This window comes from Poecilia reticulata, chromosome 16 (assembly GCF_904066995.2).
Source record: "Poecilia reticulata chromosome 16, P_reticulata-male-v2, whole genome shotgun sequence".
In the NCBI taxonomy this organism is placed as follows: domain Eukaryota; kingdom Metazoa; phylum Chordata; class Actinopteri; order Cyprinodontiformes; family Poeciliidae; genus Poecilia; species Poecilia reticulata.
In genome coordinates, this window is record NC_088845.1 from 26,214,560 (window position 1) to 26,240,696 (window position 26,137).

General features: G+C 41.4%; 1 protein-coding gene across 1 annotated transcript in view; it reads left to right on the plus strand.

Annotated features, from left to right (window-relative positions):
* znf407 (zinc finger protein 407) overlaps positions 1–26,137 on the plus strand; it is a 192,614-nt gene that overhangs the window by 133,750 nt on the left and 32,727 nt on the right. The window lies entirely within an intron of this gene.

The window sequence follows — 26,137 nt, forward strand, 5'->3', positions numbered from 1 at the left end:
ACCGCTCCGCCTCTGAACACATTTCTTTACTATCTCCAAGGGGACCTTTGTATTCTTAGATATCAACCAAGGTTGTGTCACACTGATGCTATCGGGGTTTTGGAGTCTTCAAATATTTGCTAAAAAAAAAAAAATCAAGGCATAGACTGCATAAACTTACAAATCTGGAAATATTTAAAGAAATATGACGGTGTTACTGATAATCATCAAGTTATTTTCTCGTTTTGCCAACTTTGTTGTGGAAGCAGACTGCAGTGATAAAATGATCCCCCAAAATTCATTTGGGGGATCATTTGTAGTGGTGGGTTGCCTCTCAAATGTAACTTCTTCAATGACACTGAAGATTTTTGCTTTAAGGTTTTTTGAAGTTTGTGGCATGACACAGGGATCTTTCCGACCCCCCCCCTTATGCTTTTTAAATACATGTCTTCTATGAATCAGATTGTTTAAGAGCATCCGTCCATTCATCATCAGTTCATTATAATTACTCAGGAATCTAGAACTACAGTTCAGTTTGCAGACTTTTCTGAGGAATGTGACTCCAGAATATTTGCAGATGTTTTCATAGAGCTGATGTAAAATATTTAAGATAAAATACAGTTTGTGAAGCTGAATTATCCAGGTACAGTGTCACTTGGCACGCTGTTGGTGGCAGATGATCCCTTACCAAAAATGCATAGGATGCATTTTAAGTTGAAGGTCACATTTTGTTATAATATAATAATAGTAATGGCGATCATGCCTACTTCTTTTTTTCTCCATTTTAATGCCACTCCCACTCTTCCTTTATAATGGTGCTATACAAATATTAGACTGACTTTGTTGTTTTTTCTTCTTTTTATGTCTTCTACCGCACATTTCATGTTAGTTAGGAACATTTATTCTACTTCCAAAACGTTATTTCTTTTGTTCTTTTGAGGTTTTCAACCTTGATCTTGCATTACTCCTCTGAAGTGTGCTAGTCGACATTCTTAGAGTGCATTTTTGTCAGTGGACCAAGTCTTGTCATTAAGCTCTGACGGAGGTGCGCCCAGCCACAAAGAAGCGGAGCTCAGAGATTGCTGGTGTAGCCATCCCTGCCAATCACTCAGACTGCAGAGACAGATGAAATCTCGTCCTTCCTCGATTGGGTTCCTTTGTGTTCCAGTGTTCCTCTTTGTCCTTGAGGACCTCCAAATCCAATCGCTAGAGTGGCTGTCCTTCAGAGGTGCAGTGAGGACAGCCTTTATCCTGTTATCCCTCTGACCTTACACAAAGGCATTGGAACCAGAGGGGGGCATCGTGGAAAAGAGGCCAGGCAGGGACATTACTGGAAAACCACTGCTTTTTGTTGATGCGTATATTCCTTGAATTGATAAGGGTTGCGTCCTTGTTCGGACCCTGAAGTTTGTTGTTCTAGATTAGTGACTCGTTCTTTTGCTTCATATATTTTTGTCAAATTTAGTGATCTTTCTTAACCTTCTCTACTTCCACCTCCTAACCTTCCCGTTCAACCTTTTTACCTTAGTACTTCCATATTCTCTGTATCCTTTCCCCTTAAACCAAAGCACACATTTATGTTTAGATTTTATTTCTCACCTTTGTTTTGTCCAGCTTCCTATGTTTTTGTTTGTCCTGACCTTTGGTTAAAACAGATTCTGAATCTATTGTACTTTATGCCTCCCAAGTTTCACCTGTGAACTCAAAAAAAAGGAACAAGATATACAGATGGAAACCTCTTCTTTGGTTTCCCTGATGAAGATGTGCAAGGCGAAAATTACATTTACCTTTTGTTTTAGTATGGTAATCTAATGTTGAAAATTACAACCTATATAGATATAGACAAGATGTCCATTGTCTATATCCGTTGGAGTTGGTGTCTGTCTCCATTGGTCACTGGTCAGGAGGTTGGGTGTACTCTGGACAGATTGCCACTCAAGCACAGGGCAACACAGAGACGGACAGGACAAACGATCTTTGACACATACATGTACGTCAGAACAATTTGGAGCAACCAATTAACCTAACATGGTTTGGGACTTCAGAAGGAATCTGGCGTACCCAACATCCATGCATGCACACGAAGAACATGCAAACTCCATGCAGAAAGGCCTCAGGCCGGCATTAGAACATGTTTAAAGAAAAACTGTTTTCACAGAATTCCTGGTCGGACGATTATTTGTGCCTCCTACTGTAAATACTTCCTATAACCCACTTGCTGAAAGCAAAGGACTTAAGGAAAATGCTGATCAACACATTATTTGCATTGAGTTGACGTGTGCCAATACACTACATGATACTGGATGCTGGTAAATCTATTCAATAGATTTACCAGAACTTGGAAGAGAGCAGGTTGGAACAGGACCATACCTAGCCCCTGGGGTTTGTTTGATGTAAAGTATTTGCGGCAATTTTTAAGCTTGACTCCATTCATGCGTGTTGCCCTTTAGTTGTCTCCTCTACTGCTTCAACAAGGTTGGATCATACAGAGAGGCTGATCTTTGAGAATCCATCCTTCCACAATCTCACTAGATCCTTGAGAGCATTTAATCCTCGCTTAAGGATCCCACACACCCGGGCACACTTTGCTCTACTGAGACTCATACGTACCAATGTAGACTCAAAGCAGACTTCTGTGCAACGGTCAGTTTCTACAGCTGTGTATGCGTACGGCTAATGAGGTTGAGATTCGGCACAATCAGTCACAAGGACACACTTGACATGTGACTCACACTTTCTGTGCACGCTGAAAGTGGCAGGTGTGTGAACTCGACTAAACGACCAACTAACTCATCAAACTTGTAAGGATCTATTCGGGTTGGGGGAAATGAAGGGATTTGTCACAAGAAATGTAGGCAGTTGGTATTCTTGACTATGAAGTCTCAACCATCCACGTACAGTGTGCATGGATTCCACATGGCTGACAAAATATGCAGAATACACCCCAATATGTGGGAGCCTTAAGGGATTCTTCCCTTCAGCTCACCCCATGGGCTTTCCACAAGACTTAGTACTGTGGACTGAGACGGACATGGGAGAAGGTTGATTTTGTGTCTGACTAATCATTTCTCTTTTGATCTTAGTTGTTCCTGATACAATGCACTCTAAGATGGTTACCAAGGCTGACACTACACCACACTTTATAGTTGGCATAAGATGCTTTGCCATGTTTGATAAATTGTGCCATCCAAAATCCACCTGGAGTGTCTAATCAGGGAGTATTGGACTAGTTAAAGCTCCAGTAGAGTTTAGCAAGGCCAGGAGAGACTGCTAACCACGTTATCAAAAGTCCCAAGACTGCATTCTTCCCCACAGTTGTGTAAAATGAAGATTGGGAGATTTTATTTTCGTACCTCCCCTCAGTATCTGGCAAGATAAACCCAGGTTTGTGTCTATGCTAATGTAGAGACCCGTGGATATTATATCTATATCTTAGGGGAACATAGAATCATGGAAACTATTATAATTTTGTAAGTATGTGTAAATGGCATAAATAAATTGCTGATTATTTTAGATTACTTGTTGTACCAACAATTGTGTCACTGTTGATTTGAATGTTGTTAAATTATTGCTTATAATGATTGCTCTCTACTTTTTTTCTGTCCAGTCCAGTACTGCAGTGGGTTACATACGTTATCACAGATTTTCTTTTTTTTTTTTTTACCGTTTCGTGTGAAGGTCAGATCTCATCTGAAAAACGCACCATCCAAACGAAGCACATCCTCCTCCTTCAGTCAAATTAAGCAGCGTATTTTCAAGATGTCATCTTGCCTCTAATAGATATTCAGCTCACAGCTCAGGAAGCAAAGAATGACAGCAGCTGAAATAACCTAAAATGCAGCAGCTGGCCCTTTTCAACCCAAAGAAGTAAACTTTTTCTCTGAGAAATAATTGCCTTTAATATTTTATCCTCCAGGAGTATCGGCATGTAAATAAGGACAAATTCCGTCGTTAAAACCCAAACGCAAAAAGAAGAAACAGGTGATCTGAAAGATTGAATATCCACTTGTGAAGCGCTCCTCTTTGAAAAGGAGCAGAAAGGGGAGGTGGAGGTGGCAGCGGAAAGAGGAGTTCTTCATCTAAGTAGACAGAACGAGTCCAAAAGAAAGAGACAGGGGGAAAAAAGATTAAGAAGGTAGATGTTGAATTAACCTGCTTGTGATTGCTCTCTGTCAGAGTGGCACCGGGGCCAGCAGCGAGAGGCAAATCGGCTGTGATGGCCCTTCCTGCTGTTCCCCCTTTGAAAGACACAGATCAAACGCAGCCCCAGTCACGGGCCCTTGTAGCCCCTCGCGCCGGATTGATTGACACCCGAACGTCTCGGCTCGCGCTTCGCCTTTCCATATCGCTTCTTCTCGTCTCCCCTCTCTCTCTCTTTCCTTCTTTATTCAGCGTTGCACTTCGAATTAAAGCCTCTCTCAAGGATGAAAGCAGAGGTCCTTTGCAAACTAAGGAAGAGAGGGGAATTAGATCCAGCAACTGATGGAGGGGAATGGTGATTAGGGCATCAGAGGGAAGGAAGAGGGAGAAACAAAAGGAGGTTAGATACGTGAGGGGAAAATGTTGCTGACAGGAGTCATTTTGATAGAGCGGTAATGACGATTGTCTTTCATGTGAGGAGAGACGCCGCGCCAGAATCACGAGGCGACTGCAGCAACTCGGCAGAGCTGCTGCTACACCTACAGTGTCTTTAAAAAGCATTTACACCCTTTTTATTTACATAGTTTATCAAGTTGAAACTTCAAATAATACAGATTTTTTTATTGGGATTTGAGTCGTTAGACCAGGGGTCAGCAACTTTTTTTCCTTTGAAAGAGTCACTTTTAGTTCGCTACTAACAAAACTCGCCTGGAGCCGCAAAACACGATTTGCTAAATATGTACCGTGTACAAGTTTTGTTATGGAAGCCAGCAAAATTAAACTAACATTTATTTCTATTTTCATGTTTTACTAAATGAATCCTCTATTACAAAAGAAAAAAAAAGCTCTTTTGTAAAATGAGGTGAGCCTTTTCTATAAACATAGAAGAAGAAAGATAGTAGCTAGTTACTTTTAAAAGCCTGTTGTAGATATTAAAAGCACATTTTGCATAATAACTTATGAGCGAAACTTCTAAAACGTGCATTTCCTACTGCATCTGTAGTCAAAAGGTTTTGGATTTGTAAGCATCATAGTAGAGGAGCCAAAGAGCCGCATGGGTGCATAGTAGTGTAGAATTATGATGCATGATATTAAAAAGCTTTTGAAAGTGTGGTGTGCAAATTCAATCCCACTTACTCTAATACTCCTAAATAACATCCATTGCTTTGACAAGGCTCACATTTTAGAAAACGGACTGGAATTTAACTCTGTATAAATGCAGCTGTTCTACTGAGACCTCAGAGGTTGTTGGCAAACATTGATGACATGGTGTCTGGATTTAAGCCTGAAAAGGCTTAAATCCATGTACCTAAAATTAAGGCCTTAAAATGTCTCATTAGGAAATGTATACTTGCCTTAAATATGTCGATCACAGGTCTTAAATTTTGTCATTACAGGACTATTTGTGTAGTTTTTTTCTAAGTCACCCACAAACATAATCATTGTGTTTTTTGACCCAAGGCAGTTGCGGCTAACTATAACTACCTTCTAATATACCCTAGCTAGTTAGCTAGCTTCTTTGCTTTTGTCATGGTAAATTTATCTCCTGCATCATAGTTGCCGGACAACATTCGTCGTCGCCACTGGCTGGTTTCTCTTGACAACCGTGTATGTCGCTGCATTTATTTTGTCCTAAGTTAACTGCATAACAGTCTTTAAACAGCCTTAAAAGTCTTACATTTGTGTTGGTGAAAACCAACAAAAACCCTAAGTGAATCTGGAGGAGTTGTAGAGATCCAAAGCTCATGTGACTGAATCTGTTGATTCGCAAATATTTTCTTTGTAGAGGAAAGCCGTAGTACGTCCCACTTCCTGTTTATCACAAGCCATGAACAACAAACACAATAAACATGAGGAAGAAGATGCTGCGGTCAAACTGCGACATCTTTCCTTCTGCAAGCTAATCAGAGATGATGGGAAGACGGATGGAGCTAAATAAAGTGAAATCCTGGAGGGAAACCTGTTTTACTTGAGATGGATAATAACTCAACTCTTAAAGTTGGTGCTGCTATGGAAAGAATCAAAGTATATTAAGGTGCTACAATAGTTTGGCCAAGATGTGCTTAGCTGGTAGAAAGTTTCAAAAACTACTTGCAGCTTCAATTGTAGTGAACGTGGTTAAAAAAAGTATTTGCTGAGAGAAACCGAATTTAAAGGTTTGCCACACCTTTCAGATTTTTCCTGCTGTTTCTCACAACAGTCTATCCTGTGAAACATAGTGAAGTTTTCAGTTGTACCATTGAAAAAAATTAAGAAAATGGTTTGAATCCCTTAACAAGACACTGACTAACCTCACTAAACTCTGCCTCAGCATGGACTGTTTGCGGTAGACGCGGTGCAGCCGTGCCGCTTGTCCCTATCCCTCCTTCCAGAGAGGTCAGCCGTGTTTGTTTGTGATAAATCGGCACCGAAACGCAGGCGAAACACCGTCGTCAACTTTGTCAGAAACATCTCCGCTGCCCCCGTTTTTTTTTTTGTTTGTTTTTTTTTTTGTTTTTTAATTTTGAAAAACTTTTCCACATTTTCAGCTAAGGTTATAACCGCCCACCTCCGGGGCTCAGAGATCAAATGCTTTGTAATTAGCTGAGAGCGTCTGAAGATGCGATGCTCGGCGCCTGACCAAAAAAAAAGGTGAAACAAATAAATAAGTAAACTTCTTGGAGGCATTGTTGCTGCTTTATGCAGATTATGTTTTCCATAATAACCCATGATGGATTGCCACGGCAGAGGGCCAGAGGAGGTGCTGGCCTTGTAAGTGATGATCGTAATACACAGTTATAACCATGGGCAAATTCATTTGTTTGCGCTTTTTTTTTTATATTCCTTATTAAGCAAATCTGTAAACAAATATGGGTTTCGATGGCTTTTACTTAAGTAATGCATCTCTGTGGGCGCGCAGCTACCCCTCCTCACTTTCACCTTCTGTTCATCATGTAATGAAACATTACTCTCATGAGTTTTACTTGCATATTGTGTTGCAGCGGCGCGTTGGATTGTTGGAGGACAGGTGTGTGTGTCATGCAAATATGCCCCCGGTATCCCCGAGCATACGACACCGTGTTGACGTTGTGAAAGAAGCCGCAGACACCGGCGATAAAATCAACATCTGTTTCTAATAACAACGTGTTATACGTGACAAGTTTCTGTACGGGGAGGGACAAAAACACACACACAGGTTTTGAAAAAATAAAAAACAAAAAAAAAAAAAAAAGAAAACAATGATAGGACTTCAAGTCGTCAGCGTCGGTGATAAACCCGTGTCTCGGTGTCACCTTCCTTATGTTTGCGTCGGCTTGATGGACGTTAATGAAAAACAGTGTTCTGTTTGGAATTATGTAAAATCTGAGGAGCGGGGTTGGGAAATTGTGCTGACGCCACGGCAACAGCAGCAGAAACTTGGTGATACTGAGGTGAAGTTAACACTGGGATTCAAACCTTTTCTCATCCTGTAAAGTTTAGAAATGTTTGTGTTTGGATAGTTTTGAGCTCTGGTTGAAGACGGAGAAAAAGCAAAGAGTCTCAAAATTGCATACTGTGTTGTTGTGATGTTTCCATTCATTCATCTGTCAGTTTATGCTTGTTTTATTCATCCATCTATCTATGCTTTTACCAGTCCATCCTTTTTTCATCCATGCTGCCATCTTTTCTGGAGTCAACCATCTATCCACCCATTCATTCGTTTTGCATCCATCCTTTTGTCATCAATCTATCATTTTCCATCCTTTTTTTTTTTTTTTACCAATCTTTCCTTTTTGATCCATCCATTCATCCTTTATCCATCCATACTTTTTCCCCATTCTTTCTAGTACATTCATCCATCCATCTGTAGAAATATGTGCCATAAATTCACTTCATCTTTTTTACACAAATTAGTAAGAATAAAAAAGAAAGTAAAGCACACATTATATATATATATAATTTTTTTTAGCCATGTGTTTGCTTCACTTCAAGTTATCACAACCTGAAAATGACTCACTTTGACTGTTTTGAACCAACTATAAAACATTTCTCCCACCATCAGTTAGTGACCTCGGCGTCCACGGACACAGAAGCCTTAAAGGAGCGATTAAAGCTCTGCAGGGAGAATGAAGCTGTAAAGGAAAAACCTTCCAGCTTCTTCTGATCCACTCACTTTCACCCGTTCATCCCAACCTTTAAAAAAAAAAAAAAGCCCCTCTTTTTGATTGTTAATCAATATTCAATACCTGCTTCTCCCACATCCACCACCACCTCCTGTGTTGTCTTGTTTGAGTTATGAGAGCAGAGAAGCAGCTGCTCTGTTTCTAGTCCCCAAGGAGACGAAAGCCAACGGATGTGTGAGTCTTTTTGGGGTTAGCTAAGCATTTTATGGAGGGGAAAAAAAAAAAAAAAAACAACGCATCAGTTGCACGCCTCTCAGAAAACCAATCCGGGCCCGGTCTGGGACGAGCAAGCAGCAATTCCTGCGTAATGACCTGCTCCAATGAGCGTGAAAGCTCTCCCAACTGGCTGCATTCATCACACATCAGCCACAACAAACGCTCTTTTGTTTCATCCTTTTTCCCTCCCTACCTTTTTTTCCTCCTTCTTCTTCCTGTCGGCGTCAATCCGACAGCCTCTGCTTGGCTGCTTAGCCGCCATCAGGAGTCCAGACTGACGTGGCGTTCAGTCAGACAGTTCAGGTGTTGCGGAACCGACGTCTACATTACGTATTTCTTAAAAATATATCACCTTTTGGCTATCACGAGCAAAATTAGTTCTGCGGGATAAATGATGACCGGAGGAGCGGTTGTCATTGTCAGACTGGGTCAAACCCGGTGCCTCTGGACACGTTCTGTCACATTCGGAACATCCGAGGCAGATTGATGACACATGATATACGCTCCCCGGTGTTGCCGGTGACACACTTAGGTTAGCTTTGTGCTTATGTTGCAGTGTTCTGAAGCGTTGCAGATGGCTTATGTAGGACACAGCCGAACGGGACGAGAAATGAAAACTGTAGGAATCTGTTTTTAACAGGCGCTACATTCCCGATTATGACATTTGGAGAGTAGGAAACTGGGCGAGGTAACGTTAACGCGACGCATTTTTGCTAAGGAACATAAAAATGAAATAAAGAAGAAAGCTTTAATAGGATATTTCCTTATTCCATGAACTGGGAGCAGTAGTTAATGAGAAACTTTTTATACTTTCTTTTCCTTGAAAGCTGTGGTACCAGTTTTGTTTTGATGCACTACGTCGGCTCCCTCATGAATTGGATAATCACTTATATAAACTACTGGTTTTTAGAGTCCCCAGGGACCTACCAGTGCTTATCTGAGTTCCTTTTTCCTGTTTGTTTATTTATTTATTTTATTTTTTGAAGAAATAAAAATGGCAGAGCGTCTTGTTCTGTGGAGGTCGGCGTAGCTGCCGGTTGCTATAAAGTCTCATCCACATTTCAATCCTTCTCCCTCTCTTCTACACATCCAGTTGCAGCAAACAGCTAGCATGCAAGTTGGTATTGATTTGAAAAAAATTAGTTGTTAAAGTTGAGACTTTTTTTTTTTAAAGTGGGGGGAAGCAGAAAATATAAAACTGTTATTGAGCGATTAGTGCAGCCCACTCTGCCCCGTCCTGACCTTTTACTGAGCCAACAGTACTCCGTAGTACCAACATGTTGTCCCTGATCGCCACTCTCATTGGCTGAAGTGCACTTCTGAGAACTCCACCGCGACCTTTGCCCCCCCCCTTTGCCGTGCCAGGGACCCTTGCGGTCCCCCTTCCTCTCTACCCTTCCGTGTGCCGCCTGTTTGGTGGCTCTCCAAATGTGTCAGCGTCCCTAATTAGCTACAGGCTCAACTTTCCCCAACTAAACAACCAATTACCGACACTTTAGCCCTGCCCAGTCCCATGTTTCCTGATACAGTGGCCTATTAGGGCCCCTTATTTCTTCCCCAGCATAATTGAATCCCCTGACTTCTCATCAGCGGCCTAATTTAAGCCAATGTGCAGAGTTGGTAATCAGACGGGTTGCCCATTAGGCTATCAGACCCCAATTAAGTGCCCTCTTATTTCCACCATAACAAGCCACTATCACTGCTGCTGTTATTGTATAGCCTCTTGTAGTGCTTAGGTTTGTTTGGGGAGAATCTGCGGTTTGTTTGGAGAAGGAAAGGAAAATGTGGAATAAAGGATTTTTAATGTCAAGTTCTCGCCGATGCAAGAAGCGTTTTACCAGATACACTTACAAAGGAAAAAAAAAAAAGATGTAGAAAAAGTAAGCCAGAGAGAATGAGGTCTCATCTTTAGAAAGTCCTCAGAGTCTTTAAGACTTTTCACAAAGTTTTATGTCGGTCATAGATTTTTAATTTGTCTCGGGTAATAATTTAACTGTACTAATCGGTAGTTGTGTAGGTTGTTAGAGATGCACCAAGAAATCATTTGGTGACTATTGTTGACCTATTTCCAGCTTGACTGGGCTCTACCTGTCAATGACACAGTAGTCATCTTGCAATTGGAAAATTGTAGGTTGTTGTCCCTCGGCAAGGCACTTCACCTCCAAAGCTGCCTACAATCTGTGTATTGGTGTATATATGAGTGCAAATGGCTCAATGTCGACACCAGAAGCAAAAATAATTGCATAGAATTATTATTTTTTTTGTTGAAAGAACAGTGAACGCACCGTTGTGAGCGGGGGCACTGGCGTGGCCTCTTAAAACTACAGGAACGTCATTTTAATCTGAAAATGTTAATCTTTTTTTGTTAAATTTTCAGTCATTACTATAAAATGTATGTTAGAGTAATAACGTGCTCATCTTTCTGATTGGTTGCCAAATTTATGTAGCTGCTTTGCTCCTCAAGCTAGCTTAGCATTGCCAACTAAAATCAAAAGGTATGAGGAACCATTTATGCTAAACGGATTAAATAATTACTGAATGAAGAATAAAAGTGAGAACAAACATTGTAAAAGTTTATCTTTATTTACACATTTTGGAACATCTGTACCCAGAAGCTAATGCTGTTTGAAGGGTCATGGCATGGAAAAGTTTGAGCACCTCTGAACTACAACACCTTTCTGTGTGGACGCTGTGGTCAAGTGGACAGTGTTAACCTTTTATTAGTCTTCTTGAAGTGAAGTCGGAAGAAGTTGAAGTAGAAAGCTTTTAGAAAAGTGCTGTTTACGTAAATATGATTGATCCAGGCGGCGAGAGAGAGCATAATTTCCAGCATATAATAAGAAGGCTCAACCAAGTTCAACAAAGTTTGTTTTTTAAAATGATTGATTTGTACCTCAGAGATGAGGTAAGAATTTACGTTATCTAGAAAATAACTGAGAATCTGCTTTGTTAGTGATGTTACTCATGCTACCATCAGGTGCTAAAAACATCCGGAACTTTGTCCTTTCATACCCTTAAAAGTAAATTGATATTGGCTCAAATTGTCAGGGGTAGTTTTATAAATACTTTGGAGTTTGAAAAATTGGCAATAATTTCAGATCATTACATTTTCGGTTTCCATGTTTGTGTAACAAAACAAGGCACTCCATAAACGTCCTAAAGCTCCCCGGTGGCTTGACTAAAACTAACTGGGAATGAACTACCGCACCTTAAAGTTAAAGAAAGGAAAAAAAAAAAACACTGTCATGAAATTATAAAAGTTTATAGATGAACGCCTTCACCACGGGCACGCCTTTCTGTCCTCTCACAAGTGAGACAAATCTTTAACTTCTTTTTTTCTCTGTTTCTTCTTCTTTGCTCTCCCGGTTGCCTGTCCTGTCTTGGTGACTGGTGCAGCCGAGAGGAGCCCGAGTGTGAAAGAGGCCCACAGAGGCCTGATGAGGACTGTCTCACCAATGTCTGGGACATCTCAGTACCCCCAGTGCCTTTGTGTGTGTGTGTATATGTGCGTTTAAGGTAGCAAGAGTTCTGCTGCGAGCGCGTCTCCGTTTCTTTGTGAGTTTAGTGTTGGTGTCGACTCCCCATAGCCTAATTAAAAAGGCGAGAAAAGCCACTCACAGGGAGATTAAACCTAAAAGGGTAAATTAGTGCTCAAAACGGGTGTGGCATACGCACACATATGCACAGGCCATGAAATCTCTTCTGACACCTGTAAGAGAGGGGAACAGAATAACAGAATGAGGAGGATGATAATAAAGAAATGTCTTTTCGGTGATTCAGTTTAACTGGGTCTTATGAATTTGTTCAAATGAGCTGCGCTATGTGACAAAAACAGAAGTAATGAGATTTTCTGGGGTTTTGATTGTGTGTTTTTTTTTTTTTGTTGTTGACTGACCAGCAAATCCAAACTATTTACTCCTTATTCTATGAGCAGCGTCCAACCTGTGTAGTTCTGTGTAATGAAAGCTGCGTGCCTGTGATACTGAACTGAATTTGATCTTCGGCTGTTAAAGGCGAAACTGAATTTTTTTTGTAAAAACATAATCACAAGACGTTTTATGTTCAAATTGAACACTAAAATCGGAAATTTAACACAGAGACAACTTAAAAAAAATAAATTAAAAAAACAGCCAAGCTAAAAATATATATTCAATTATTCAGTTTGTTTTTCCTTTCTAGCGGAAATGTCCCGACCTCGCTTGTATTAACCCCTCTTGTTTTTAATCAGCGCTCTAAGACAGAAGGGCTGCTGCGCAGCGTGGCACTGGAGCTCTGAGCTTGAGGCGGTATTATTTACTCAAGGCCCTTTTAGCCTGTTTACACTTGACGGTCCGTTTTATTTGACTCCGATCTGCTTAAATCTAATATATAAGCTTGGTCTCTATATGCTGTGTTTTCTCACCTTTCTATTGTTTTTTTTTTTAAACATTATACTTTTAATTTTGTTTTATCGAAGGAGGTTGTACCTCACGCTTTAACACTATTTTTTTCCATTCATACTTTGTAGATTACTTTTCCAGTTTATGCAATTTCGATGTTTGATGGGGAAAATGCAAAATTAAAAAAAAACTTTCAGCTCTCTTGAGGTGCTTTTTACATTTATTTCAAACTGCTTATGTTAATAAAGAGGTTTTAAGAATCCTAAAGGGACTAAAAGTGCCACAGTAAATGAAACTGATTCATCTGCATTTAAGTAAAATCAGTAACAATTACTGAGATAAAACCATATTTATTAAATATTCAAACAGATATGTGCTCCTACATATAAATAAATGCTTCACATGTACTCATCAAAGCCAGAGGGTGGAGTTAACGCTTCTCCTGTGGGATACTAGACAACTAGAGTGATGACTTGTACTTTTAGGTACGTACTTTATGTGCACACTCACTTTACAGTCGGTGTTTTATTGCAGTGTGTACAGCTTATGAAATGTAGATGACAATATCTGCTGTACTTGAAACACACTTTGGTGTTTTCATGATTAAAAATGAGCTTAAATTCAACATAAGCTTTTAAAAATTAAATCCTTACTTCCCAAAAGATGTTTCATAGGACCTTCAACCTTAAAAGCAGGACTTCACAGGACTTTAACACCTGTGAACTTGCAGAGAAGAAACCCGTAAATTCAAACTAATATCCTAAAGAGCTGCCTTCGTTTCTTTCCCAATGTAGCGCTCGCCAGAATTTCTTTGCTCCAGGTAGAGTAAAAGTATGTACAGAGCCTTTCAAAAAGCTCACTCCAATAAACTGAGAAAAATTAAGCCTTTACGTAATGTACAAAAACAAGATTTCAAAAACAATTGTTTTCCTATGATCGGAGTCACAATTGGTGGCTCCCACAGCGATTCAAGCATTTTATTGTGTACTTCACATTTTAATCAAATGTTGAGGAACTTTTAAAGAGCAATGCATGAATCCTAATACGCTACACTTATAACACAGAATCCTCTTTCTCATAGCCACTCTTTAAAATGGGAACGACAAGAAAACATGGAAGTAAATTAAGGCAAATGTGAGCCGATTGTCAGAAATCAGGAAACTGTTGTAAAAAAAAAAAAAAAAGTACCAAATTACTTAAATTTGCCAGTATCTACATTCAGGTCAAAACATTTCCAAAACTCGCGTTTAGAGAACTGAATCAGTGAATTTATTCTACAGTTTGTTTGGTTTTATTTAAACGTTTTTGCCAGGGGAAGAGTTTATTGGGTTTTATTTACAACCTACACTGAACTTTATCCCATCTATACATTTCTACAGTCTTATCTCTAAATCAGCACTACACTAAAATGAACTTAAAATCACCGTAAACTTATTGTAAGCAGTTTGAGCAGAATTTCCTGTCAATCACAAAAAAATGTGAGATCCAGAACAACTTTATTTTGTAGTTTCCTGCTAATTCTTGTTCTCTAGCTGCTATTCAGTTATCCTGTTATTCTCTGTAGCTATGATCTGGTGTTGTATCAGGAAGTCAAATTGAATATCATTTCTAGATCTCTGCAGCAGCACATCCTCCTACTTTAACTAGAAGATAAGAGGGAAGATGTTTATTTCGCTCTTTAAATTCTGGTGACTTTCAAGAAATGTTAGCAGGAGTGCATTGTTGTTTTTTTTTCTTTACAGTCAAGCTCCACAAACACATGCACACACACACACACCACACACACACACACACGCACACGCACACACACTCACACACACCCGGACGCATGGATGTCACATCATCAGTCACCCCGTTTCATATAAACATCCCACATTTCAGCTGTGTGCAATAACCACCTCAGGCAACGCTGGTATCTCTTTACTACTATCTGCTCATTTTTGACCCCCCTCAATCTTCCACCCTCTTTCTGCCTCGTGTCTTGTGCTTTTCTTGCACGCTGTGTTGCTTTTTTTTTTTACCATTTCAACTTGTCCGGGTTTTGCGCGCGTGAGCAGAGAGTGAGTGATGTGACCGTGGGGCCGGCAGCTCAGCTCTGCCGAGGGATCCGTCTCTCTGTCTGTTTGCCCGTCTTGCCTGTTTTGTTGTCTCCCCCCGTGTTGTCTCTGCTCCGTTTGACTGCTATCAGACAAGTGTACTGTTTGGGAGAGCAAGCGTACGCCGTGTCATCTGTCAGCGTCTTCCTCCAAAAATCAGCCGTCGAGGAGTAAATCTCGGCTTGGTACGCGCACGGACACGCACCATTTCATCCCACAACTTTGTCTCCAATCTCATATTCCTCGTCTCCCTGCGTCCCCCGGGGACTTGGGCGCGTATGATTGCATGTACGCGTGCGCGTTTGCGTGCAGACGTGCGCGCAAACACTCCCGCGTTCCCGCCTGGTACGAGGAAAATGGATCTCCGTTCTGTCATGGTTGGGGCCTGCGGGCATAAGAGGCCTTAACGGATGTCTCTCTCAGAGAAACGCACACTTCCTTTCTCCCTTACCTTCCCCCCCCCCGCATCCCGTGCGCGGACGACGTGCATGACTGGGTCCCTGACCCCTCTCTCCCTCCCGGAGTTCGTGGGGAGGAATACAGATTCGGGCTCCTCTCGAGATAGCAATCGGCCCTGCTGTGGTTTCAGAAATGTTATCTTTACCGGTGTGGCTGAATTGATAATACCCCCTCCCCCCAAACCCCTGCTCAAACCCCCCCACACACGTTTTATTACAAAGGCCTAGTTTGTAAAAAGGTAATCATTTACTGTTGCTACTATCTCCCCTGAGCCATACATCTTCTGTCTTCACAGGACAAAGTTCTCCTGCTGCTACTGCTGCTGTTTTTTTCCTCAGTGTGTGTGTGTGTGCGTGTGTGTGTGTGTGTGTGTGTGTGTGTGTGTGTGTGTGTGTGTGTGTGTGTGTGCGCGTGTGTGCGTGTGTGTGTGTGTGTGTTTTTTTGCAGGCTGCCTCTGAGTTTCCCCCACACACCACACAACATTCGACCTGATCAAATTAGATCTTTTTTTGTGTTCAATCTCCAGTTTTTTGTTTTTTTTGCGTCAATCTGCGTGGGCACCGTTTGTGTCTGTCTGTAAAGGACAGGAAGGCTGAAAATGACAGGAATGAAGGCCTAATCCCTTTGGGCGCATTGAGGAATCCACCAAGGAAAGTACCGAAATCTCATAATTTCAATTATCATATTTATCATATTTATTCATTTTCCCCCAGCCAGACTTAATGCCGTCGCTCAGCCTTCCCACCCCCACCGATTCCTCGCCGCCGCCGCCTCCTCTGTACGTTAATCTATTTTTTTTCTCCCTTCCACTTCTCTTTCCACTGGCGAGATGTGAGCCTGCCAGTCACGCTGACTGACAGCACTCAAGTGGCCTACGGAAAAGCAGCTCATCTTTTTTTTTCTTTTGCTTTTCCTCTTATTTTTTTAGATATTTTCTCTCCGTCCGATGTAGCGTCGGTGATGTGGGGCCTTATCAGGAAACCCAATTTGTGCGGGCGCGAGCGGGATGCCACTCACTCTGACTGACAGCTCTCAGATTTCCAGGCGGTGGAGGGATTTCCTTTAAGTTGTTGGGTTCCACACTGTCATGGATTATTTTATCATACATGGAGGTACACAAAGACTTAACAGACACACTAGCCCATGTTCCTACTCCTTTTTTTTTTACGCTACTTTGTGTCCGTCTGACCTTGACAGACATTTTGACAGACATATGGCAGTCCACATCGTCTTTGTGGTCATTATTTAATTGTTTTATTCCAGAGAGGAGAAAAACGAGTTAAAAAAAGGCCTCATTTGATTTGTGCAGAAGCAGGTATTTCTCTGATGTGTTTTTCTTGCAGCCGTGCAAAAGCATGTTTGACTTTAAGAACATTACATCTGGGAATACAGGCATATGTATGTACTTATGTTCTCGTCTGATCTGCGTGCGTTAACATTTTCCTCCCCTTCTGTGTGTGTATGCATGTGTGTTTGAGAGCTTTTTTGACTTTACGAAAGTATCACAAGCAATCACAAACTTAGTTTAGTTTATTTTATTAGGATTGTATGTGACACACCAGCACAAAGTAACGCATAATTTTGAAGTGACTAGACAATTATACAGAATGCTCACAAATCTGAAAGGTGCAGCACGTGTTTGGTTTTGTATTTGTATCGTCTAGGCATCCTTGAAAAGTCTTAAAAAGTCTCAAAGTCATATTTTTAAAATGAAGGCCCTAAAATGTCTTAAATACATCAATCACTGGTCTTAAATGTTTTCAAACAGGACTACTTAATCTCGTAATATCTATGTTTGTTTTCTTGTCGAACTTTTCTGTCAGGCAAATGTTTGAGTCACCCGCAAACACTCATTGATTCGAGGCAGCTGTGGCTACTGCTAACTAGCTGCTAATGTACCTTAATATACCTAACTTAATGTAGGTTTTTTGCGTCTATCAAAAGTAAACCTACCGGCAGATAGCTGGATGACTTTCATCTCGCTTCTGTTTCCAGCCCATAATCCATCATCTGAAAATGTAAAGAGTGTGCTACACCTCTAAACCGAACCTAGACTGAATTGAGCTAAACACCGAGTGGGCCAGGGAGAAAACCTGTTGAAACATTCCAGCAGGAAAACAAACTTAAACATGCAACCATTGCTGATGTGGAAAAGATGGTTTAGATCAAAAGATTCAAATCTGAAATTACACATTGATCCCATTGAATCCCATAAGAAGCATCTCAAGTTTACTGGGAGAAAATGTGAAAAAGTTAGAGATGTGAATCCTTTCGCAAGATTCTGAATCTTGCTCTTTTCCCCTCGTTTTAAATAAAAACACACTTTGAGTCTGTCACCGTTTTTCTTTTTTGTGATGCCCACATGTGTGCGTGTGTACGTGTGTGTGTCGGCTGCAGTGATGCTCACGCCCGTGTTTGTCAAAAGTGACCTCCGAATCCAGAGGCTTATCGTGGCGGTGTTCCACATTATTGATGGCGAGCGGAGATATCGACAGGCCGAGCGCCGGCAGCTTCCAGCGGCGCCGGCAAGCGGGATGGGACTTTGATATGACATATTGTGCGTCTCAGCACAAGCCATAAATAATTCTGACACGTTTTTGTATGCATGGGAAAGTCCTTGATTCAGCCTCCCATAAAAATAAACTTCTATTATGGAAGGTATTTGTCAAGTGGGTGCGTGATGGATGGCCCGGCGTTTACCCCGTGGCAGGACGATGGGTTATGGATGCCCGCCGCCCCTTGCCGGGGGAGGAGTCGCACCCGGCAACGCTGACACCAGAGTAATTACTGCCCTCCTCGCCACGGCAACAGAAGAGGTGGGGGATGTGGGGGGGTGCTTTATACACACACCTGCACCTCACTTCAACCCTCCTTCCACACCGCCCTGTCACACCATCAGCATAAAGGGTGATGAAAGCTGGACATGGACGGATGAACGGACAAACACGGGGATACATAATGAGATTTGTATGTTGATTCGCTGAGTGATTGATTTAAAGAGGGACAGCCTCTGTTATCCGCCCATGAAGACGATAACTTGTCGTGTATTAATCAATAACCTGAAATATATTGCTGAATAAGTTTGGATGTGTGATTGCTGATGTCTTCAAAGGGACATATTTTAGCTGTTTTCCTTGTGCCCGTGCATCCTCGAGTTGGCACTCTCATGAATATGTACGGGCCTTCTGATTGCCAACAAGCACACACGCGTGTGTTGTCATTTTCCGGGCCCAGAGGACACATTTAGCCGAAGCCACGCTGCCATCTGAGCAGGAGGAGGAGCGTGGGCGTCAGGGGTGAGGGGACGGGTGTTCTCCGAACTGCCATTACACCTCATCTACCTGCGTGGGCGTGCAGGTGGGGCAGGCAGTCGGGATGAGGGAAAGGGGGGGCTGGGGTGGCAGCCTGTCAGTGGGAGTGACACCTGTTCGCCAGTGCCCGCCGTTTTTATTCGTACAGCTGTTTGACTTCCTTTCCCTCAACCTTTTCCCTCCCTTCTTGCCTCTGCCGAACTCGCGCTCTTCCCCTCCGGCAGACGGAGCCAGGAAGAGGCCCGTCACAGCAGGCCAGGGAGCGCTGAGTGGGACCGGTCCAGATGTTGTTGCGGGCGAGGAAGGAGGAGGGCTTCTGACAGGATACAAACTCAAACTCGGAGAGTTACAGTTACATCCACACGCTGCCTCTGTGCCACTGAGCCTGCTGTTAAAGGAGACGGTTTTTACAAGACGGCAGTGTGTAAGTCAGCTGCCATATGCCATGCTCCAACACACAGAGTCTCCAAAATTACACATGAACATGGACCTAGAGTGTAGCACTCAGGGTTTTTTTTTTTCTTCTGACTACATTGAAAATATTACATTCAAACTGTATTTAAAGTAGTTAGTATTTTATTTCTAAAACTTTCCATTTCAGAAGCCAGCCAAGGGATTGAAACAATAACATGGATGTCTTTTAAACAGTTATCCAGATTACATTTGGAATAAATACAATATTTAGCCATTCAAGAATTTGTATTTTAGAACCTGAAAACCACAAAACATAACAATCAGCGTTTTCTATTTAGTAAAATAATACTTTTTGAGTCCTCTACAACAGGTGAATACTTCTATATGTGGATGACAACACAGCAGCACAACTTTTAAAAAAAAAAAGATGTGTGATTGCTTACTAACAAGACAGAAAAGCAGAGAGCAGTTTTGCAACAAAGATCATCTTCGTGAGAAACATTGATAACGTTTGGGGACATAGATAAAGAGGATGGACTTCTCTTCATCCAAGACAAACCGTTTCTTTGCTATAAAAAGGATTTCTCCTGCAACATTTAGAATCTTGGATTTACTGCAAGGAACTACTTAAAGCTGAGGGAGAAGGAAACAACATGTAGTTGGATCGAGCAGGGAGTCGACAGCCAGACCAAAGCTTTTGTTTGCGAACCAGAACCTGCCCTTCTGCACGTTTAGCTGCAATAATTAACTTCAGCTTCAACTTTGTTTCTTCTGTGTCTGAGCCAGGAGATGAAAGAGTTTGTACACGGCTGCTGTCTGATGGTATAGCAGTAGAGATGTGCCGATCAGGTTTTTTCCTGCAGATACCGATCACCCATGAGGACTGATCACCGATACCAATCACCGATACCGATCACATAATTATTTTTATTTTTTTATCATAAACACTACCGGTTACATTATGTGGAAAAAGGAACCATGAATTCACCTCAATTTAGACAAAAACTTGTTTTTAATAACTTTTTCCAAGAGGAAACCAAACAAAACAGGCATTCTGCAAATTGTACTGCTATCAGTAATACTATCTTTAACAGACTGATAACATATGAAGGCTCTAAAGAGGCTAAATAATGCAAAGAGCCAATCTCAGCCTGGATATTTTTGCTTATTTTAATTTTACGCAGTTCTTTAAATGTCCTGTGAGTAAATATATATTCGCCCATTTAGCCATAACAACTGGAACTTTCAATACCTAGCAAGTTATTTCCGCAATTTTACTGACTATTAAAAGAGCGCCCCTCAGATTAATTTCACTTGCTGCTACAGCAAGAAGTGACCCGATAGTGGCTGGAAAGCGCAACGTCTTTCCAGCCACTGAAAAGAGGTTAAAGAGGTGGAATTTCTTAAAGAGAAATTCCACCTCTTTAAGAAACAGGTGGAATTTTTCATGTAGCCCAAAGTGTTGCGGAATTACGCTACAGCAAATTTGGCTGGATCGGCGCCGATCCGTTCGGTCTGGAACGGTTAATAAGTTCTCACCAGTTACTCTGACAGGATGACGGATGTCTGTGACGTGGTTATGAAAGTCTCGCTTTTCTCCACATAATCAGTCCAGATTTTAGTTTCAAAAATATCCAGGCTGAGATTTGAAACCTAGATGTTAAAGGGTTTAAATTATTAATCCAGCTGAATGCAGTCATAGTTGTAATGTTTTGAATTACAGCTTATGTCACAAACTGTAAACACTCTGTGGTAGATTGTTGGATTGAACTCACAACAGAGCACTTTTAAATCCCACCTTATGGTGTCGGTCTGTCAGGTCTCCACGCTGCTCCTCTCAAATAGCATTTTCTTTACCTTCTCATCCTGACTGGAAAAATTCTCATATCAGTTCACATTTTGAACTTGAATTTGAGTTGCCTCTTGTTCCCTTTTTCTTGAAGGTTTATTTTTACATATAACTATCATGGAAATAAATATAAACACCATGAACCAAAAGGCTGTACACAAGTGAACAGGGCAGTCTTTAAGAAAGAAAATATGATGCACTCGCTTTAAAAATACTACTTTGTCATTTCAGAAGGCTTATGTGTATGGTTTTCACCATTTGAATCGTATGTGAAGCTAAGCGTGTCGTAGCCACCAGTTTAAGCGGCTAACCCTCCACTACGCCTCCTGCATATCAATGCAGACAGCTTTAAGACATGCTTGTTTGCAAGAAGCGCACCTTGTTTAACCCAGTAACCCATTCCCCGGGTTCAGATTGGTGGACTGACGCTGCCGCTGGCTGCTACAGATTGGGGGTCAGGGAGAGGAACAGGCTTCGGTCAATAGGCTTAGAAGCCCATCAGGGACTATTGATTGTGGCGGACAGTGAGGCCAGCTCTGCACTAATTGTTTCTTTACTAGCCTGTGGCAAAGACAACAGTCACCGGCAGAGACTCATGAATCTTACATCTGTTTTGTTGCGAAAGCACCGGCAGTTAATAGCCTTTGATTACTGAGGGCTTTGTGTGTGCGTGTGTGTGTGTGCGTGCGCGTGCGTGCGTGTATTTGTGCAGGAGTCTGACTGAGGATGAGGCACATGTGAAAATGTGTGTTGGTGTTCATTTGTTTGACAGGATATTGAGGGCGTAGAAAATAAGAGCAAGATAAATACGCTAAACATCTGAGGGTGAAAAATAAATCTTAAGGCAGAAATCTGATTTAGATTCGAAGGTTTTAGTGGACTTGCTGTTGATGTCGGTGGGGAGCGTAAGTCGACAGCAGGCAGTGTCACTGTTTTGATGTCAGCCCAGCATTTTATTCAGCATTGTTGTCAAGCTCTAGAAATATACATGTAATTAAAGTAAAGCTTTAGAAATCACTAGCTGTCTTATGAAGAATATCTGTTTAGTGTTGAATTTAGGGCTGTTGTAAACAATTATTTTAGTAATCGAGTAATCTATAGATTTTTCTTACGATTAATCGAGTAATCGGATAAAAACATTTATTTTTATTTTTATTTATTTTTATTTATTTTATTTGAAATAAAATATTGGTAAATCTTCCATAACACCAGTGTTACTATCGGATATCAACATCAGTCTATTTTTTCCACATTTGACCTTCCCTACCAGTTACTTTTTTGTAGACCGGGGGAGCAATACGGGATATTTACGGCTCCTCCGTTCAGAAACTCATCTACCAGCCATGTTCCGCCTCCCGTTTGTTCAGACCGGGATGATATAAGTTTATTGTGCGGTTCGTCCGTAAAGCTGCTCTTACCCTGTAAGCATCAACCCTCAGCCGGCCGCCGTGTTCAGTCTCTCCGCTCACCTGTATAAATCCTCCTCAGCTTCTTCCCGCCGTTCAACCAGCAGCTCCGGAGCAGAAAGGCTGCCGAACTCCCGGCATCGCGGCGGTCATTTTAAGGATGTTTATTGGTCCCACAAAAACGATGAAAACCCGGAATTATCACCAATCAGTAAAATCCCCGCGGGCCGAACTTGAAGATTGGACGTTATGCCGCTAACACGTAGCTTCCGTCAACAACTCAGAGGCGGAAGTCAGAGCTCCGCGCAACGCAAATAATGTTCCGGCTGAAACACGGTGCGCTAAATGATAAAACATAAATTAACGAAGCTTCGAGGCAGGTCAATTTTCCTCGAGGAATTTTAATAATCGAGGTACTCGAATCACTCGAGGAATCGTTTCAGCCCTAGTTGAATTATTCACTACAGGTTTACTAAATTACCTGCTAATGAAACATTCATTGTATTCAGGTTAGCTAAACCATTGAATCACTTAAAAAATGCAGGGCACCTTCCCCTTAAGGACAGACATTGTACACCACAGATTTACGTTTTTCAGCATTTGACCTGAAAATGATCAAATGCAATCCAGACTCATTATGAAACTATAAAATAACCCTTTAGTTTAGCTCTGCTAAGAAGATGCAAATCACATGTTTACTGTAGCATTATTAGCGGCCAATGGTTAGCTAGCTTTGACATTCTCACAGTGTTCACAAACTGTATTAGCTCCGTCGCGCTGTCAGCATTCCTTCCTCCCTAAAATGCCAGATTAACTAAAGCATAGTGGAGGCTTCTTTAATGCTTTTGTAGCTTATTGTTGTCATTCTGCTCACACTAGGCTTCACCAGGGGAAGCTAATACAGCATTAGGATAGTGGTTTATGAGACAGAATCCCAATCAGAAAATATATTTGGTGTTTTGATATCGCAAGAGCTCATTGCACCTTTAATCGTTTATGCTCATTAAACCAAATTGATCATGTCAAAAAATCTGGTCAGCAAAAAAGGGTTGCTCTTGCCTTAAAATAAAAATCGAGCATATAAAAATCAAAATCTAAAATCAGATGATGGCTACACATGAGACTGGTAGCTTCAGGGAAGAAGCCGTTTCTCAGCCTTGCTGTTCAGGCTCGAGGCTACACTGCCTAAAGGCTATAGTAGGTACTGATTTTACCCGTTTTGATGATTATTCCCAATGAGCACAACAAATTTAGCTGTGAAGGCTTCTTGACTATGCGCCGAGTATTTGAAAAAAAAAAAAAATGCCCATACATGCAAATAAAAGAAGAAATGTTTTTAAACGTGAAGTTGTACCAAAACCTTGTCAAACCAGCAGGTGCTTTCGTTCTTTTTCTCAGATGTTTATGATCCACTTCAACACGAACTGTGGATGGTGCCAGCTAAATTATGCCCAAAAGCAGACCTGACAAGGTGAACATACTGTCAAAGTTTCATCTTGGAAGGACACTTTCCAAGTTTTCTTTTTTCCATAAAAGTTTTCGCAGCAACAAATCCAGCTTCAAACAACGCTTCCAGTCTAGTTTTTCTTCCTCCCCCGCCCCCGTTTCTGCCTTGAAAATGATGTCGTCTCAGAACCATTTGCTTACAGTATTACACTCTGCCACTATTTTTGCACGGAGCATTTCTTCACCACACTTTTTGCTGAGGGGATCTCTGTGCAGCCGGTGTTAGTTTTTCTGTCATCGCGGACCTTGTCAGTGTTTCGGAGGGCGATCCCGTTTGCCCAGGAGTCATGTCTGCTGTTCTAACCCCCGCATCCGCAGTGGCCGCGCTGAATGCAACCGCACAAGGTTTGTTTATTGCATACAGCAGCAGAGTTTGTTTGTGGCCAGCTGTCAGAGCAGCCAGCCTGTTGTGATGAAAGACACTTGGACCTTCCCATCCATTTCACATTTGCTCCAATCAATTATTCAACAGGACAGCCAATTAAAAATGAGGGAGAGCGGTCAGGGCCTCGCCCCCCAAAGGCCGCCACTAGACAACTCTCTCCGTGAATAATTGGTGCAATTAATTTAGCATTGAGCAATAAAGGAGTTCTCACTCTCCGCTCTGCCTCTTTCCCTATATACCGCAGAACCTCTCAACACACCAGTCATTACGGACACACATCACAACAGCGCACACACACACACACACACACACACACACACACACACACACACACACACACACACACACACACACACACACACACACACTCTGCAGAAGGGTTACATTAGAAGATTTCAGGAGCTACTGGACTAAATTGAAAGATGCAGGTGAGGTCAGTGCCTCCTACTGCTATTTCCCTTCTTTTAAAAGTATTGGCAGATTCGTGCGTTACGTGTCACCACATCACTTTAGTGCGAATGGGTTACAACAAAAAGGTGAGAAGACAGAATTAAAAACACATTTTACTTATTTCATTAGGTTGGGAACAAGATCTGGCTCCACTACGTCGTGCGATATTAAAACACGATGGTGTTTCTTGTCGAAGCCTGTCCCACTCAGCGCTTTTCAGTTGCTTTGTCAGCATTACTTCATCTGGTGAAGGAGGTCTTGAGCTATTATGGGCCCCAGATATAAAGGTGGCTCCTTCAAGCGTGACACCCTGTTGAGTCTTTGTTTGTGACTTTTATTTTGATGGAAGAAAGGAAGTAGTTCTTAAATGATTCTTAAATTACACTGGCGGAGTCCCCTACTGGAGACGCAGCACAGCATTAAAGAGAAGACCCCACCATCTTTAATTGATTTACAGGGTAGAAAAACAAAATGGGGACCGACAGAAAATGCAACATGGAGGAGCTTTAAAAATACTTTTGTAACTTATTGTTGTCATTCTGCTCACTCTTAACATCACCTAGTTCATTGACTAGCTTTGTGCTACTATTACTGAAAGTTATAATTTTATTTCTTAAAAATGTTTTGCCTTTAAACACCATAGCAGCCTATTTAAAAGAGGAGTTTGTAATGGTAAGTGTGAAAGACTACCACAAAATTCATATGCAAGCAGCCATATTGGATTTCTAAGTCACGTTGGTAAGAAATGTCCAACTCTCCAAATGACAGAAGCCTTTTAAAAATTTTCTTGTCTATTTTCGTACTTTGAAATTTTTGAGTTTGCGTAAACAAACAGCATCGCCTCTACCAGTCATGCAATTTCAATGGAGGAGAATGTTTTCCCTAATTTTAAGATTAAGATTTATGAATACTCAATTTTATTTAACACAAACATTTTGGTAATAGAAACATTAGATGCTTAGATTTAACATGAAAAACATAATAAATGGATTAGTCAACCTGGGGTTTATTTATTCTACCATAATTAAAAATTCTTTAACACAGTTTGAGTAAAAAATATGTAAAAATACAAAATAAAAAATCTTGATTCTTAAATTTTTACAAAAATATTGTTTGGCTCTCGTCCTACGTACCCCCAAGGTTATGTTGTCTCACGAAGTAGTTGCACAGCTACGCCCCTATTTTCTCATAATGATCACCAGGTGGAAGCCAAGCTTTATGTAGCCTGTTATTTCCCCTGCTATATCAATAAGAACATACACAAAACCCAAACACAGCTGCGCCCTCTGGGACGCCGCCCAAGCCGATCCAATCTCGGGACGCAGCGGGAGAAGATCCGAGATCGGGGTGAGGAGCCTCAGTCGAACCGTAAATTAATCCCACGCAAAAGGGGAAAAAAAAAAGG